Below are 17,397 nucleotides of genomic sequence, written 5' to 3'. Positions count from 1 at the left end.
CTGTAATAAAGGAAGAGACAAAAACTTTCCCAATTCACACATGATGCATTTTCATTACTGCTGCCAACCGTGTGCTACCAAACAACCCTTCTCATCCTGAGGAATCTTTTAAATGATCTGATCAAAGCATCAGCTGTCCCTTTCCCTTCCCAGTGAACATGAACATTAGAATTTCTAGAAAAGCATTGGAGAAAGCTTGAGAAATAACCCCAAATGAGATCTAACAGCAAAACCCTTGAAGCAGGGGAGTTCTTGAGCAAGGAGCTGCCTTGCCTGAAGGATTTGGGGACACAGTCTCTAAATCACTGTAGGGAAAGAAAAAGGGATAAAGAATAGTAGCTAACATGGGGCTTGGAGAGGATGGGGTGGGACTGAATGGGTGTCAGGTTGGGGTGGGATCCTGAGTCACCCTCAGCCTCCTGCCTTCTCGCTGACAGCAGCGCGGGCTTCCCCTGCACTTTCTGCAAAGCATATTAATTGATTCTGGTTGCTGAGCAACTAACTCTGGGGAGCCACACCGACGGCTCCTGCACGGCTTCAGCAGCAGCGGCAGCTCGGAGGGGGGACGCTCTCCCTGCCTGCCTCCTCCTCGGACTTGCTCCCCTCCACAGGATGCCCTCAGCCATCCTGCAGGGAAGCTTTGCAAGGAAAGGGTGAAACCACTGCTAAGGCAGCAGGGGAAGGAAGAGGGCTGCCCCCCTTTATGAGGCGCGGCTGAAGCCCCCAGCAGCAGCCGCCACCCCGGGAAACCCACCCATACACAGCAGGAGTGGGGTGAAGCTGTGGGGAGGTGCCTTTCCATGCAGAAAACCAAAGATGGGTTAACCCTCTGGTTCTCCAGGCAAAGAAGTCATTGAAATGATGGGTGACTCCCTTAGTTATGCCAATGCATGGGTTCAAAAGTGAGCTTCCAGTTGAAGGTACTTGCCCACGTAAGCTCTGTTCCTATAATGTAAATGTATAGTGTAAATGTACTACTTATTTCCTACCTCTTTATCATGTTGCACTTCAGACAGAGCAAATACGTTTCTATCCAAAAAGATATGCAGTAAGCCAAAGCTACCATCCAGAGGAATTGCCTGTACGTGTTTCTCTGAGACTGCAGAATGGAGTTCTCTGACATAACCTTGCCATTGCTTTCACCGATGTCGCATTTAACTCACTCACAGGAGAAAAGCAACAATGATGCCGTTTAGTTTTGGCCCATAAAAGAGGATAACTGGAGCTGTCCCTGAGAAATTCCTCCCAGAGTGCCTCAACTGATGGCCCTAGAGGAACGGCAGAGGATTTTTGCAAGGTTGATGCCAAGTTGACATACCCTGAGAAGGACCTGACCACTGCAGTTTGTGGCAGGGTTTCTGCTGACTTCTGTGGCTCAGTAAACTGAAAAACAAGACATTTCCAAACATCTTGTTTCCAAAATAAGTTTCGTAACACAAACAGCACTTCTCAAACTGTATCCAAAACAAGATATTGTTCTTGTGTTGGATAAATCCTTAGTCAGATCATGGCATTTGCTCAACACTGACTAAGCTGTGTTCCCATTGACCAGGTAAGATTAAGAAATGAAAAGACCTCAGGATTTCTCCCCCTGGGATCCGGTACTTAGTGTAATATCAGATCTTGGCCAAACTGCTCACACGTGATTACTGTCAAAGACCCAAGCTACATCAGCTCTTTATTTCTGTTATAGTGATAGGATAAGCTAAAGGGCAAGGCTGTGAGAAATGCCTTAGTCTGCAGTCACATAGACAGATAATTCTCCCCTTAAAAAACTCCAACCTATAGCTCACATGTACTATCTAAATGGCAAGCACCGGGCCTCGGTGAAAAGGGGACAGGTTATCTTAAGTAAAAGAGTAACTTTTGTGACAGTAGTTTAGCCCCACCACACTCTGCTTTCATGCTTTATAAAGCAAGATCTACAGTGTAGCTTCATTTTCTTAGCAGAGTTAGATGCTTTAAGTATATTTAAACTTCAGCAAGGACCATTGGATCAGTTAGTAGAGCTGCTGTTTGACATAGATCACAGAACATTTTCAATTCATCCAATATGACTACGGATACAAGTGTTTACTTCATCCTCCTGGTACAGCTTAGAGAGGAATATGGGAATTTCAATATTGATTTAGTAAATGAAGGTCATTTAGTCTCCTATCAACAAGACACTGCAGGATATTTCTAAGAAAAAAAAAACCTATAGTTGAACTACCTCCAGGTAAATGTTTTTTTCTAAAAAACATTTTCCTAGCCTACTAACCATAGGTTAAACACACTGAAACTAAGATAATACAATGCACATAGACTGTTCCTGACATATATGATCATCAATTTATGTAATAAAATAAAATCAGTACTATTCACTATCCCTTAATCTCTTCTGACAATTTGGATATTTCTTCTGACCATCTCTCATAGCACCTCATCTTTGTTCCTGGGTAGGAATAAATCCAGAAAGGCTTCCTGTAGTAATGGTTGAGGTAAATAATGTATTTTGTTACGAATCCAGAAAGGTTTCCTTAGCAATGGTTGATGTAAATAATGTATTTTTTTTATGGGTCACTGCTCATATCTGATATTACTCCCTTCAGCCCACAAGTTTACATGCTTGCAACAAAGTGCTGAGGAATAATAAAAAGCAGGATTGAAAGAGAAAACCCTACCTCTATCTCACAGCCACATGCTAGTCTTAGGAAACGACTTTCTAACCAGTGCTTACAAGTCTCCTTTCTGGAGTCTCCATGCTTTTGAAAGGTAATTTATTCCAATGCCTCACTACCATGACTATAAAAAGGGTATTTCTAAGCTCCATTGATGCAAAGTTAAACATAATATTTCTTGTCTTTTTCACTACAATAAAGAAAAAGAGCTCCTCCATTCCTCTTTGCAACTGCCTCTTATGTGTTTAAAATTAATTATCTTTTTTTTATCAGTCTCTTCCCTTTATAGATTAAAACCTTATATTTGCTTTCACTCTTCTGTCCTTTTTTTCTTTTTCTTTTTTTTTTTTTTAGGGAGTAGTTTGTCACACAATGACCATTGGGTTGTAAGTGTGAAATTATGGGTCTGTGGAGATGTACATTAATGGCTGTAAAAGGAAACAGAACCAAAGAGAGGGTGTTTGGCTTAGAAAATGAGTCACAAAATGTAGGAGCAGGGAAACAAGGGAGAACTTCTTCCTCTATCTGCTATAGTAGGCTTACATACTGTTTCAGGATTCCTTTTTTCTTTTCTGAACAAAATGGTGTGACAGAAAGGAGGAGGTGAAATACAGCTGGGTATCATGACTGTTGTGACCGATGAGTCTTTCCAACTCATGGAAAAAGATGGCCCCATTTAAGAGCATAAGAAAAAAAAAAATCCTTTGAATTTGTATAATGTTTTATGAAATATTAGATAGAATAGGGACTCTAGCACAAGATCTCAGGTAAGTAGTACTGGAAAATGGAGAAATATATAAAGAAAAGATTAGAGGTGAGTATGTACCTGGGAGGAATGAAAGGCTGGAAAAGTTGCGAATGTTTAGACTAAGGTGACAGAGAAAGGTGGAGAGATTTTCCAAATTCTTACAAAGAAATTATCGAATCTACATGAATATTTTTCTCCATAAGCATAGTAAAATAAGTCTTTTGACATAAGTTGCAATTGTTTAATCTTTTTCCCTTTTAGCCCGTTACTTTCATGTCAGTGCCTGCTTTTATCCTCAACAGTGACATCTTTAAAAAGTGTGAAAACAAGTTATTGTATTGTATTGTTTTAATGTACTATGTTTTGTACTTTATTTTTACAAGGAGGAACACCAAACAGTGTTGAAGTGCTTTATTGGAGAAATTTTCATAAAAAGTGCTAGGCAAGGGCAGTTGAAGGACAAAGCAATGAAATATAACAACCATAGAAAGGAAACGAGTCAACAACTGCTGATTTCAAAAAGAAATCAAGCTGTTTGCCATATAAGGAGGAGCCATCAGATTATTAATAGAAATTGCAGCAAACATAGGTTTGGAGATGTCAACATTCACGTAGATTTTTTTTTTTTTAATTTAGAAAATACAAAGCTGTTTAGATAAAATTCAGTCCCTTAGAGAAAGCAAGTACAGCATCTTTCACTTTCACAAGCTTGAATTTCATCTCATATAAATGCTTTTTATTATGCATTCAAAGGCTGACTAAAGCACATGTTCTGTTTCTATTACATTCTCTATTTATCTTTCCTCTTCCCACATTTCCATCCTTTCAGTAGTACTATCACCCTCTTTGAGAAAATGACTGTCCTGTGAGCCTAAGGACCAGAGCAAGTGGGACTTGGTCAGCCTCCATTTCCCTGCAAAGGGGCACCTAGTGTCCTACCAAACCCATGAGCTCCTGCAGGTGAATCAGACTGGCAGCATCCCTTGGTGTTCAGGGCTGCAGATAACTAGGGCCTGTAGTGCAAGACCTTGGGCTTCAAAATGATGGAGGTACCATCTGGAAGTGCCTTCTTGGGGCCACCCCTGTGGGCTCTCAACGAATGACGTGGGAACTCAACTCCCCAGTACACACAGTTGCCTGCCACTGGAAGCAAATGAAATAGCTCTCTCTCTTTCTGTTTTGTTCTTCTTTCCTTCCTTCCTTCTTTCCTTCCTTTCTTACCAGAATATTGGCCTTCATCCCAGTCATATTCAAATACCTGATAGAGACCATTCCTTCATTGATTGTAAGCTGTACCTTCTCCAGTCACTGTCATTTGAAAACTGAATTACATTTTTAAAAGCAGTGTTATATATAAAAGATACAATAATTTTAACATATATGCAAATATATTAATAGATCTTGTAAATTATTAAGTATGAAATAAAAGGTATAATTCAATTATGTGTTAAATTTTAATTAACAGCCTGTGAAAATGGTTTGCAAAGAATTTTTCTGGAAATGTTTCTCATTTTGACCTTTCAATATCCTGTGTCTCAATTACTATTCAGTCAATTGCAACACAAACAACTGAATTGATTTCTTGCCTTTTTAGTTTAAATGTCATATAATACATTCATAAGAATTTGAGCTTCAGTGAATGCATTTTCAGATCATCATCAACAATTAATTGGAAAATTTAACCGTAAGAAATATACCTTCTATCAAGAAAGTATCCAAAAGCATGGCAGAGCATAGACACACAGTTACATCTATTTTTAGCATATTTAACATTTCTAAAAACTATTTTTAATGTACTTTCAATATAATATTACTATAATAATTATTTTCAATATTCTATATATAAAACCATTTTTATTTTTTTTCTAGTTTACATCAGTGCAAATCTGACTAGGATATCACAGTTGGAAAAAAATTGCATCAGTAAGAAATTTGTACAACCAGTGGTAAGTAAAGCCAGTAAAATGGAAAACATTTTAGAACTGTGGTTCTCTTTATTTTTAAATAAATGCTACTTTACTCCAATTTAATCTCTAACTGAATAAGGAAAGATAGATGGTTACTGCTTGTGGTTACTAACTGTTGGTTACTAATTGTTGGGTTTGTTCATGCTTTCACAGGTTAATCTGAAATAAAGGATCTGATTCTAATTTCATTTACAGAAAAGTAAACCTACATTTTACAATTTCAGTGACATTTTACATCTTTGAAGCTAGTAACAGTAGATACACAGTAATAAGTGTTCATCGCAACTGCTAGCACCAGTTAAAAATCACTATATACTGGTAATGTCATACTGCTTTCCATATGTCACCCTAACACTAAGAGCATTTCAATACATCTTTATCAAAAATGTATCAAAAATATGAATACCTGGCTAGTAGTGCAGCCATATTCACTACAGAAAATGCATGCACTAAATATATTTTTCTTTGAATAAAGAAAAAAACTGTTTAGAAATAAACTTCTTAGCATACAAGAATATAAATCAATAATCTCAACAGATTTAAAAAATGTCAGATACTTTTTTCTTTCTTTCTTTTTGTTTCTTTTTTTTTTCTGGGTCATCAATACCAAACACAAGTTACAGGTCAAAATGAGTGGTCTGATCCTAACTCCTCTGACTTGGGTAGCAAAGCACTCTGTTCCTAAGAGACTGGCATTGTCTTATAAAAACTGCTTAGTCTATTGCACCAAATTAAGATGGACCTGCACCTGTGATCCTGCTTAGATCAACTGCATCCATGTGTACATTAACCCATTCTGTAAGACGGGCAGGGTTTTCTGAGAGGAGGCTGCATGTTTGCAGTGCCTCTGTTCAGACTGGAATCTAGTTAGAAGAACAGCAATCTTTCTGTACAGCCATGTAGTAAGGTAGGACATGCAATGCATGAATTCATTGAATCCCAAGGGTGATCATCTGCCTGAAATCCTTTTCTAGATAAAAATGTTCACTCATGGTAAAAAAAGCTCTTGAGTAAGTTAAGCAGCAACACTTTTACTGCTGAATAAATATTCACATTATTTCTCAACAGGCAATATACCCACTGAGCAAAAATACATAATAGTATGCTAATGAAGGATTAGACAGACACTGACTAAATTAGTCTTACTACAGTTCTGTTAAGCTCTTGGGTGTGTGTTACATGACATTACTATTTGATACCATAGAACAAAAAATTCCTTTTTTTTTTTTTTTTTAAAGCTGGATTTTAAACAAGGCAAGGTAGGGACTTCCAAGCATTAGGAAAAGTAACATAACCCGAATATTCGTAGGATTCACTTGGAGATCTTAACTACTGCACTACACACAGGACAACTTTGCTGGACTGAACACTGCACAGCAACCAGAGAAGCCCTAAAAAATATTAAATACGCTAAAAAGCAGAGAATGAGTATTGGCATAATATCACATAGTACTTGAGTAAATGCATTTTGAGGAATTTGACACAAGCGAAGATTTAAATAACTGCTGGCATTTCTACTCTGAATACCATTGTTCTCCAGAATCTCAGTACCAGAAAGGCTGGTAGAGCCCTTCAAAGCATTCCTAATTATTCTGTTTTTCACAAAAGACTTTTCGGCTCTTTGGTTTGCTTCTGTTTGCCACCAGCAGAGGTACCTTCATAAGCAGCCTTCTGCTGAAAGTCATTGAAATCAGAGCAGCAAATCCCTAAACTTCAACAGAGAATGCCCCTTAGCTGAGGAAAGCAAACCCCATCAGCTGCCCTCTGCCATGCACTTCTGAATCCTTCCTAAATAATCACTCACTCCACTGATTAATATTTTGAAATTTTACAGATGAATAAAGCACAGGTGTTTAGGTTGATTCTTCAGAACAAAAAGATAAAAGCAAAATATACAAATATAGATTCACAAGGGACTTTGAAGAGTTCCTTGGGGTAAAAAAATAAAAGAAAGTGTGGGGTGTAAAAACATATCTTTTAAGAAGTATAGATTTCTTAATCATTCCCTTTGGTTTTAGATTTTTTTTTTTTGTGCCAATCTCTGTTTAATTAATTAATCACAGTGTTTGCACATCTTGAATGCTTTGTGTTAATGTTTCACTCCCTTTTGTGGATTGATCTGCTGTGAGATTTTAATGAGAGCCATTTCTCATGTTTTTATGCAGAATTATTATACAGAGGAGAAAGTGATAATAACTCAGTCTTCTGTTAATTACACATCTAATTATTCTTAGAAATTTATTTAGAATTGTGTCTGCCAGCAGGCTTTGTTTCATTTATCATAGCCAGATTGAAAATAGAACTTAAATTAATTGCTTTTTGTAAACAACCATATTTTAAATCAAAAAAAAAAAAAAAGAAAAAAGAAATATGCATTTATATTTTAGCCTAAAATACTCTCTTCTCTGACTATCATTCCTGTAAACAACAACAACAAAACTTAGAAAAACATGTAAAATCTTTGCCGTTCAATAATCATAGTAATTCTTAAAGCTGGTAAGCCTTCTCAGAAGACAACAGAAAAAAGCTTCATTAAGACAAAACCTATTTATGGCCAAAAGGTCTTCTGTTTTTTCTAAATGGTAATCAGGTCTTTTATGCTAAAAGTCTTCAAATCGGAAGCCTCACCTCTAGAGGCACAGCAGTGCCATTACTTAGAGAGAATAACAGTTCTTTCAAGGGCGAAAGAGAAAGAAATATCTATTTTTGATGCTGTTAGATTCCCACTTGTGAGCTCGGAAACCCCTTGTTTACCACTGTACTTCTACAGTGCTGCAGACCTTATCTGTAACATAAGCTGCCCGAAGATCTGAGTTCAGGAAATTGTACTTTCAGGGGAAAGCTGTTCAACCAAAATCATCTTTAGGAGGTTAGTCCTATACATATTATCACATCTATCACATGGAATAACATTGCTTTAACCATAGCAATCAATCTAGAAGTAATTACAGGATGACAGAAAGAGGTTTAAACAGAGATACTTCACTAGGTAGGGATGATTTATGTACGTGTCCCTTTCCAGTAGCATATAAATGTATACAAAAATTGCATATGTTAGGGATTAGCCTGGAATGATAGGCAGATCCTGGCTAAGGAAAGCAATAATATCTTCACGGAAATATTTCAGCCTATAGGTAGTGAATTTGTAACTTGACAGACAGAAAATGACAAGGTGCGATACTGCATATTTAACATTTAAGAAATACAGTTTGCCTTTGATCCCAGTCCCCTGTGAGCCCTTGCCCCTTACCAAAACAGAGGCTGGCAGAGAAGCCCACGAGACTTACCTGTCTGCCTGGCAGGAGATTAAGAAGTTTAAAGCACCGAAGTTCTTGTGACAATCAGCCACTAGCATTTAGCTTACTCGGAAATAATTACATTCTTCCATCTTTCAGCCTTCTCAGTAAGTGAAAGCTGGTGATGGATGCCAGCAGCCTTGTTAAAATATCACTGTAATCCGTTCAAGCTCTGGAGATTGCTTAAAAAACCAGCTCCATAAACATGCACTGTCTATAGCTTCCCAAGCAGCTCAGCATTTTCCAAGTGTGTACGCATCTTCCTTTTTCAATACTGCACTTTGCAGAGCATTCTACCTTTCTTCATTTCAGTAGAAAGGATGCAGTTTTTGAAAGCAAATTCTACAGGAACAAAAGTATTTTGTATGTTCAAGCTTTCTCACATCACACAGTTAGGATTTTTGGATAGGAGACAGCCTTTAGATTTTTTTGTTTTGATTGTTGCTTTTCCCTATTAATATATTAAAAAAAATGCTTCAAATAAAGAAGCAAGAAGAAAAGAAGATATAACTGTTCAAGAAGCAGCAGTCAAGGATGGGTGTCTTGTGATTGCTTTGAGTTAATGCTCCTCAGGGGGAGATGAAAAAAGCACAAATACAGCAAAATCTGTCTTACAGAGTAAAAATCTGTTGTATAAGCCAGTCTCTGGCAAAGTGAAATAACATGTGCACTTCCTCTGTTAATTTCTAGCATGCCAGAGAGGAAAGGAAATTAGAAGCTTTCTGCTGATTAGAAACAAACAGGTAGGAAGAGGGAAAGAAAATTTGGTATATTTGTCTACTGTAATTGTTTCTACTTCCTTCAGAAATGTATTAGAAAGCTCCAAAATCTATCAAGGATATGTATGTGAAAGCTGCATTTACCAGTACCACAGAACATTTTATCATTACCAGTATTATTAGGGGCATATGTGGAGAATGAACATTTATTTATTGCTGCATCCCCTAGATAGAAACAAACACATTTGTGGCTGCTCTTTCATTAGCCTAAAACACACCAGGTCTTTGGACTTGCTGGAAAACATGACTATGAAGGTTTTTGCAAGAATCATAAGTGCTGAACACTTTTGAATAGCTGACCCAATTACTGGCACCAAGTGATGGAAACTTCAGCCTAAAAAGCCTAATCCAAATCCCACTGAAGCCCATGAAAATATATTCTGAGAGGCTGATGACAAGGGCTTTTGCCAGCTGGTTTCTGTGCCCCTGGGCATCAGTGCACAGCAAGACCACAAACTCACCAAAAACATCTTGGAAGGAGCTGGTTGAAAGCTTGTTGTGACCTGGAGCTCTCACAGATGTAACAGTGTGATGCTGGGTCTGAATTTGCTCAGATAATGCATGCCGTACAAGCACATGCCTGTTCCCTTCAGGGCCAAAAAAGAAAACATCCCATTTATTTGTACAATGAGTCCAGTTGTAGACCAAAATGCCACTGAGCTAAGTGTTAGTCAAGCATAAAACAAAGATATTCCCCAGCTGCAAAAATTTACAGTCCAGCTGTCACCTTTCATACTGCCCACCTTCAATGCCACCAAATCTTGTAGAACCTGGTGGTCTACAAAAATTTAAAGCTTTCTAATTATTAACACTTCAATACTGTCAGTTGCTTCTTTTTTCTCTATAGCAGAGCTGAACCTAGCTCTTTCTAATCAGTGGAAACACTGCATTCTAGAAAAAAAATAAAATTAAAAAAATCAACCCTTATTTCCATTAGCTGAGTTATTAGAGAGGCTGGAGCCAATGCACCTCTGTGTGATATACTGACAATGTGAAATGTGGAAAAAAAAAGAAAAGAAAAAAAAAAGACTACATTTCACATTTGAGCTCTGAGTCACACACAAGATACAGCAAATCCCAAATCCTTGCCTAAGAAATCACTGATAGCTCAGGGCTTTGCCTGAAAAAGCTGTAGCACTAAGTTTAATTTGCATACTCTTTCCTTTGCCATATTCACAACTCTGTATTTTGCTGTATCCGAGTATCCAAAGCTTATATGTGCATGGAAATCTGCCTGCCCTTTGATAATGCTATGGCTGCTGATCTTCGGGTAGAGGAAGCATTTGCTCGCATGTCCTCAGGCACTAACAGGCCGGCAATTCCCTTTGTCTCTGATGGGCGGGTGGAAAGGTAAGTCCTCTTTCCAGACACTCAGCAGCTCCACTCCCTCTGCAAAAGCTGCAGATAGGAAGGTGAAAAGACAGGTTTTTAAGTGTTATGGAGGAAATCTTAGCCTACCACTCAGTCCAGCAAGTTTCAGGGACAACTTGAGTTGCCCCAGCTCTACTCCAGCACCACATCTGGGTCCTTAGGAAAATCTCCCTCTTGTGTGAACTGCAACCTAGCTGTGTATCTGCTCTTTTCAGGGGCCTTCCCACTAACAAAGAGCTGCTTTCCAGCCAAACCACTGACAAAGCATCGCATGCAGTACCCCTGTGATAAAAGAACACTAAAACCATTGCAGCATCTATCACAGTACACATAAGTAAAGAGCAGCACCTGTACATGGAAAGAAACAACCACTAACACAGTATGCAGTGCTTTCTGCACACTAACACATATTTTCCACTGTGGCAGGTGATACCAACCCCAGCACTGTCAGTGCAACCGAGTTTGTGGTGTTTTGTGGCAGAATTCTCAATGCCCATCTTGTTTTCAGTTCACACTTGACTTTTAAATACACTTATCACGACTCTGTCCTTTTAGCATGCCCGAACATTTTTGAGTTCCCTGCCCAAGAAGTCTTTGAAAAAGGTCTGATGTCAAATCGACAGACATCTGGGCACCTGAAAATCCGGACCAGTTTAGCATTGGGCAGTAAGAGAAAAAGATAGAAAAGAGAGATACCAGATATCAGTAGCTGCTTTCAGAAACAAAAGTGTGGTCATTAAATTTGTAACTATCTTGTTAAGCATCAAGAACTTCCATGTTTTGACACTACAAAGTGGATCTGCCTCTAGAAGTTATTTTGAATATCTGAATTACCCCTCTTCCATCAGATCTAATAATCCTTGTGTAAAAATGCTTGCCTTATGTTTTCCAGCTTGAAGATACACTGTTTTTTAAATAGTACAAAATACTCACAGCACTCACAGTTACATTTTAGGAACAGAGGTCAGTGTGTATGTATGTTCCCAAGTTTAGGATATTAATAACACTATAGGATCTATAGTTTTCTGTGCAATACGGCATTTCAGCTACCGATTATAAAAAATGGAGTTTATTCCAAGGGTCATTTTCACATCGGAAGGTGACACTACCATTGCAGAGGTCTTACGGGTAACCCTCTCTAGTCCTGGGAGGGTCTGTGTGTCCCAGGAAGTACTCTGAGCATCTTCAGCTCCCCTTGAAAGTCAGCAGGAGCTGAATGTAACCCCTCAAAGAGCCAGGATGCTAGCAAGCATACAAGTCTTACACTGTCATTTAGGTTTTCACACATACTATTCTAGCATGAAAAAGGCTTTGACAGATGAGGATCAATTCATTTTAAATATTACATGCATGTCCCTGAGCACCAGAGACATTCAAATGTACTTTTCCCTTGTGACTTGCTCAGAGAATCCTAGGCTAACCAATGCCCTCTATGCATCTTGGCAAGTTGTTTGCACTAAGTAATATATCCTGCCCAACGTCTTTGGTTCAATTTAATCAAATGGTAAAATAATCACAAGACCTAAAGAAAATCCTAAAAAAAATCACCTCCTCCCACTACTAAAAGTTATCATTGTCCAGAGTACAGAATCTTCTAAGAATAACAAATCTGGAATACAGAATAAAACAGGAGTGGAAATGGGCATTTTTAATTATTATGCTACTTTTATTTTTAAGCAGAAATCCTGATGTGCTCTCTGCATATCTGTATTAATATGCAGAATAAATTTATTTATGCTTAAAGAACAAGTCCCTGTACATAAGAATGAGGAAGCTGAGTCAGCACACTTAAGATTCATCTTTGGCTTCAGTTCAGCAATATTTTAAAATAACTGTTCATGGTTACTTCTAACTGTACCAACAACAGCAAGAAATTCAATAACTGTGTTTGGTTTTGATTAAGCTCGACTGCCTGCTAAAGCACTTCTCTTTTGTCAGATATAGAATCAGTTCTAATGCTGCAGAGCTGGACTGGCTGCCATTGGACTACCTTCAGATAGTCCCCTGGACTTCTAAGCAGATCATGTTCCCTGCAAAAAGAGTAGTACTTGTACATGAACGCATCTAGATCATGCCGATGCATGTATCAACATCAATCTAAACTGACAAACAACTTCATATTTAATAGTCTTGTGATTACATTATACAAGTGCTCTAACATCTAAGCCAAGCTTGAGAAAGAGGCAGCATTTTTCTTGTCCAGGAAGAGAAAGAAGCTGCCCTACAGCACCTTCATCAAAGGAAAATGACTTTGATCCTTCAGCTGCATTAAGGGAGGGCTGTAATACAGTTGTAGACATCATCCTTGTTGATGAATGAAGGGATACTATAGTAAGACATCAGGATACATGGAGGTAGAGCCATTTTTTTCCCTCAGGTTTTTATAAACTGTATAAGGTCCAAGCATGAATCACACTCAGAAATGAGCTAGGTCAATAAGCTCTTGAAAAAACTAAAGTGCTCAATCACCCCTCATCCCCCTAAAGATAAAAGATAAATTATACAATGCACTCAGACCCAGAAAGAAGAAAGAGTTAATCAAAGCTCAGGTCAGGGATCAAAGTAGTGGTGCAAAGGCTTAGGGCAAAGAAGAAATGGAAACATCAGAGAAAAAAAAATGATGCAGGAAAAGCGATAGAGAGAAGAGAGGTGTAGACTGAGGAGGGCAATATGTGACAGCATTGAAACACATGGAAAAGGGCAAAGGTGTTAGGCAAATAGACTGGAATCCCGGCAGAAGCTACCTGGAATTGGATAGGAAGGAAGAAAATTGTGAACTGCAGCTTGATCAGGTCATGTAATTAACTACCTGGATCAAATTCTCCCCTGATTTATTCTCCAGGATCAAATAATTGGCAATAATTTGGAAAAGATGAACATTATTGTAATTTGGTCATTTGTCTTTTTAAACAGTTCTAGCTAACTTTTCAGGACTAAGGTTCGACTGACGAATTTGTCTGAAAACATTTCTTTAAGTTATTAATTTTTTGCTACATGATATATAGGTACCTAGAATCTGGACACATAGAATCAAATGGATTTCTCACCGAGGACAAAGGCCTGTTCTTACAAAACTGGCTGGAGCAATTTCAGAAATTACTGCTCCACCCTTTCCATATTATTCATAAATGAAAAGTCACCATCCAATAAGCTGTCAAAGGAACAGTTTAAGCTCAGCAATTTTTCATTGCATCAGTATGGATTAGATATATACTCTTAATGGCAGTTACTGTGTCTTAGTGGGCCAGAATGGCAACTTCCAGCTCATAGCTGGTAAGTAAAAACTAGTAGAACGTTTTCTGATCCATGAGAACATCTTAATTTATGTTTCCATGTTTCAGTTTCAATGTTGTATGTTATTTTCCACATAGCACTGCTCATTCAAGACCCAGTAAGTGTCAGTGCTGCCAAGGATCCCAACTTGGGAAGGAATGGTAGCAACTACTGGGGAAAAAAAAAAAAAAAAAGAGTTTTTTTAAAAATCATGAACTCATAGAATAATTCAGGTTGGACCTCAGGAAGCCATCTAGCCAACTGCCAACTCTGATCCGGTTTCGTCTGCTTGCCTGAAGCACCCAGCTTTCTCTCAAGCATGGCTGTAGGAGCAGACTTTTATTAGTGTACATCTTGAACAGATGTGATGGATTTTGTTGTTCTTTCTTTTAATTTTTTCTTGAATTTCATACCTTCAACAATAGACAGTGCTTAATGATTATGAATGTATTATGATCATTCTCAACATATGCTAGTCTGTATTGCTTGATAAACCACAGATAAATAAAGTGCAGGTATTTTGTATTAGTAGCTGCTTTGATACATGCATTGCATGGGAAAGATTTTTGGGGTCTGTGATAAAAAGACATATGAAAGACTCAGTTCCAGCATCAATACATAACAACATTTGCATTACCGACAGCCTGTGACCACAGCCCTCTCCTGAGCACGTCCACAGCAGGGATGGTAATGTACTTCAAAGAGTTTGAACGAAAAAAGAAAGTGTGTTTGCATCTCACATGACTCATTAACTCAACAGAACCACCATATATCAACCAAGCTACATATAAATAAGAATATAATAACATAATGAGTCCATAGTCCTGTTTCTAATTAACATGACTTAACTAGACACAATGAGAATTCTCACTGTGTAAGCACACTCTTGTGACTGTCATGGAAAAAACAATCTGGAAAGGTTAAAAGGACTTCTGTCCAAAATCAGTTATTTTTACCTCCTTTTCATCAACACAGCTCAATTTTATTTCAACTTGCAGCTTTTGAAGGGAGCACTTGAGAGCAGTATTTGAAAACTGAGAGCTAGTATTATCATCATTACCCATATGCAAACCAGACATAATATGTATTTCCCACAAAGAGATGTGATGCTTTCATTAGGATTAGTAAAATGCTTTTCAATCCACAGATGGAAAACACTGTCTAAAGTCAAAAAAATCGTATTCATAAGAAAGTTTTAGCTTTTCAGTCCCCTTGTAGACATTATAGTCTCATGTAGTAGGTATTTATATGCTTTGCTCTTTCTTATTCCTCCAGAATTTACCACTGTTTGGTTTTTTGGTTTTAGCTTGTACTTTTATCCTCATCCTCAGAACAAGATTACACAAGGTACTGACATAATGCTTTACACAACTAGCCTACTACATATCAGAGAACTCCACCATTATATGAAGTCATCAGGAAGTAAAATTTCAAACATTACAAAACAACTTTTTGCAATCTTACCTGTGCGTTCCTTAACAATCCCCATTGAAGAGTAACTCTCCTTGTCTTTAGTCTACCAGATTTCTTGTACAGTTTATTTTTTAAGAATGACAAGAACAACAAGATATAGAAACTTCAGACTGGCAAGCTTGCAATAAATAGCATTCTTACCTACGCTTATACTGTACCAGCACTTTGTCAAAAGAAACCATCCTGAATCATCTGTCCTGAGGCATTATGCAAGGGTCACAATAACTTGTTCTCATGAAATATCCTGTGTCTCTTCCCATAAGCTTCAGGTGACAACTGCAGAATTTTAGACAAAATCCAGCTTGGGAAATTACCTCCTAACTACATCAAATAATTCCTACAGATTCAAACAAGTAATATGTTTTTCTCCACTCTCCATTTTAAACTCCAGTTGCTGTACAGCTTTCAGTAATGTGAACACTTTACCCAGGGGTAGTTTAGAATTCCAAACACTCCTAAATAGTTAAATTTTGCAAAGTGCTCCAGCAACCGGTTTCAAAGGAGCCATAAAAGCTCAAGCTTTTCTATTTTCCATCTATGTTAAAGTAATAACTTCTTGTGTGAACACAGCATTTTTCTAAATTCTGTACCTAACTTCATAACTGGTAGTTTATTAATCTTTTTTATATTTCTGCTACAAATGATGACAAACAATTTCTTCTTTTAGCTATCTTGTTAGAATCTACTGTCAATTTTTTTTCAGGAGAAAAGTAAGAGGACTTGTTTCTCTGTTGTTGTTTTAACACAGAAGATATAATGGACAATGTGTTGTTACCTGATGAACAGTAAAACTCAAGTATTTTGAGACAGACAATGGTCAAAAGCTGGATACTTTCAGCTGCTTAAAAATTAAGTGGAACCAATGAATTAACTTGTTATGCAGTTCTGAGACTGAAATTTATGGGAAAGATTAGAGCCAAACTTCTGTGAATGCTTTGGCTGAAGGCTTTGGAAAGACTTAACTCAGCAAAGCCACCAGAGAGCACCATACAGTTTCATAGCCGTTCTTGGTCTGCCTCTCTCCATCAGCAGATCCTGGGCAGTGACCCCTCCCGAGGTGGCCGCTCAGCTCAGGCAGCTCTGTTCTCAGTGATGCTTATTGCCAGTGACAGGGGGTTTGGACACCTGACTGCCTGCACAAAGAGTGTCACGCTCCTTTTTAATAGAATTTTAATCATTATTTTTTTTCCGGACACGTGCTTAGACCTATTGGAAATCTAAAACAGTTTCATAAACATTGAACGATTTTTCTATTAAAGAATATGTTTTAAAAGTTGCACTTTTTTTTTTTTTTTAATAAATATGTTTCCATTCATAATGTCTGAGCTTTCTCCTCTGTCTTACAACATCTAATATTGGATGGAAAAGATCTTTACATCCTGTGAAGAAAATATCACCTCCTGTGAAGGCAAAGCCATTACAGTTCCTTGGGTCGTCCTAGGCTCATTTCCTTCTAACTGTGCATATTTAAGTCTGCAGTTAGTTTTAGATAATAATATTATTTTTTGCTAAGTATTTCAAAAGATATATCCAGTACTTATTCTATCAAATAGTTGCCATAAAATAGTTATATGATGGAAGATTAAGATCCCCAAAGTCAGTGACAGTATTATTATTACATATACAACCATGGGCATATGCCATTTTGCATATCATTTTCATATACTATTTCCTCCATATACTATCTCCTTATGGTCTTAAAAATACATGTAGTTTTCACAGACAGAAAAGATAATAAAGCTTTATCCATGCATTTCTAAAATTCTGGGTATTTAATAGATTACAACTTCCAATACAGGTAGGTGATTTCAGGTTTGGGGGTGGGGGCAG

The 17,397-nt window shown here is 37.7% G+C and overlaps 1 protein-coding gene across 19 annotated transcripts in view; it reads right to left on the bottom strand.

Annotated features, from left to right (window-relative positions):
- TUNAR (transmembrane neural differentiation associated intracellular calcium regulator) overlaps window positions 1–17,397 on the bottom strand; it is a 163,598-nt gene that overhangs the window by 28,475 nt on the left and 117,726 nt on the right. Inside the window, exon 1 of one of the 19 annotated variants that reach the window (XR_013951987.1) lies at window positions 8,663–11,747. The exons of 17 other annotated variants lie outside the window; for them this stretch is intronic. The gene's annotated coding sequence lies outside the window, so the exon portion shown is untranslated. Of the gene's footprint in view, window positions 8,610–8,662; window positions 11,748–17,397 lie in introns of those variants that run through there. One more of the 19 variants, XM_080594295.1, reaches the window with a different exon arrangement.

This window comes from Anser brachyrhynchus (assembly GCF_964034855.1).
Source record: "Anser brachyrhynchus genome assembly, chromosome: 5".
In the NCBI taxonomy this organism is placed as follows: Eukaryota; Metazoa; Chordata; class Aves; order Anseriformes; family Anatidae; genus Anser; species Anser brachyrhynchus.
The sequence above is the reverse complement of the archived record's forward strand: the minus strand, read 5'-3'. Positions and strand labels throughout refer to the sequence as shown.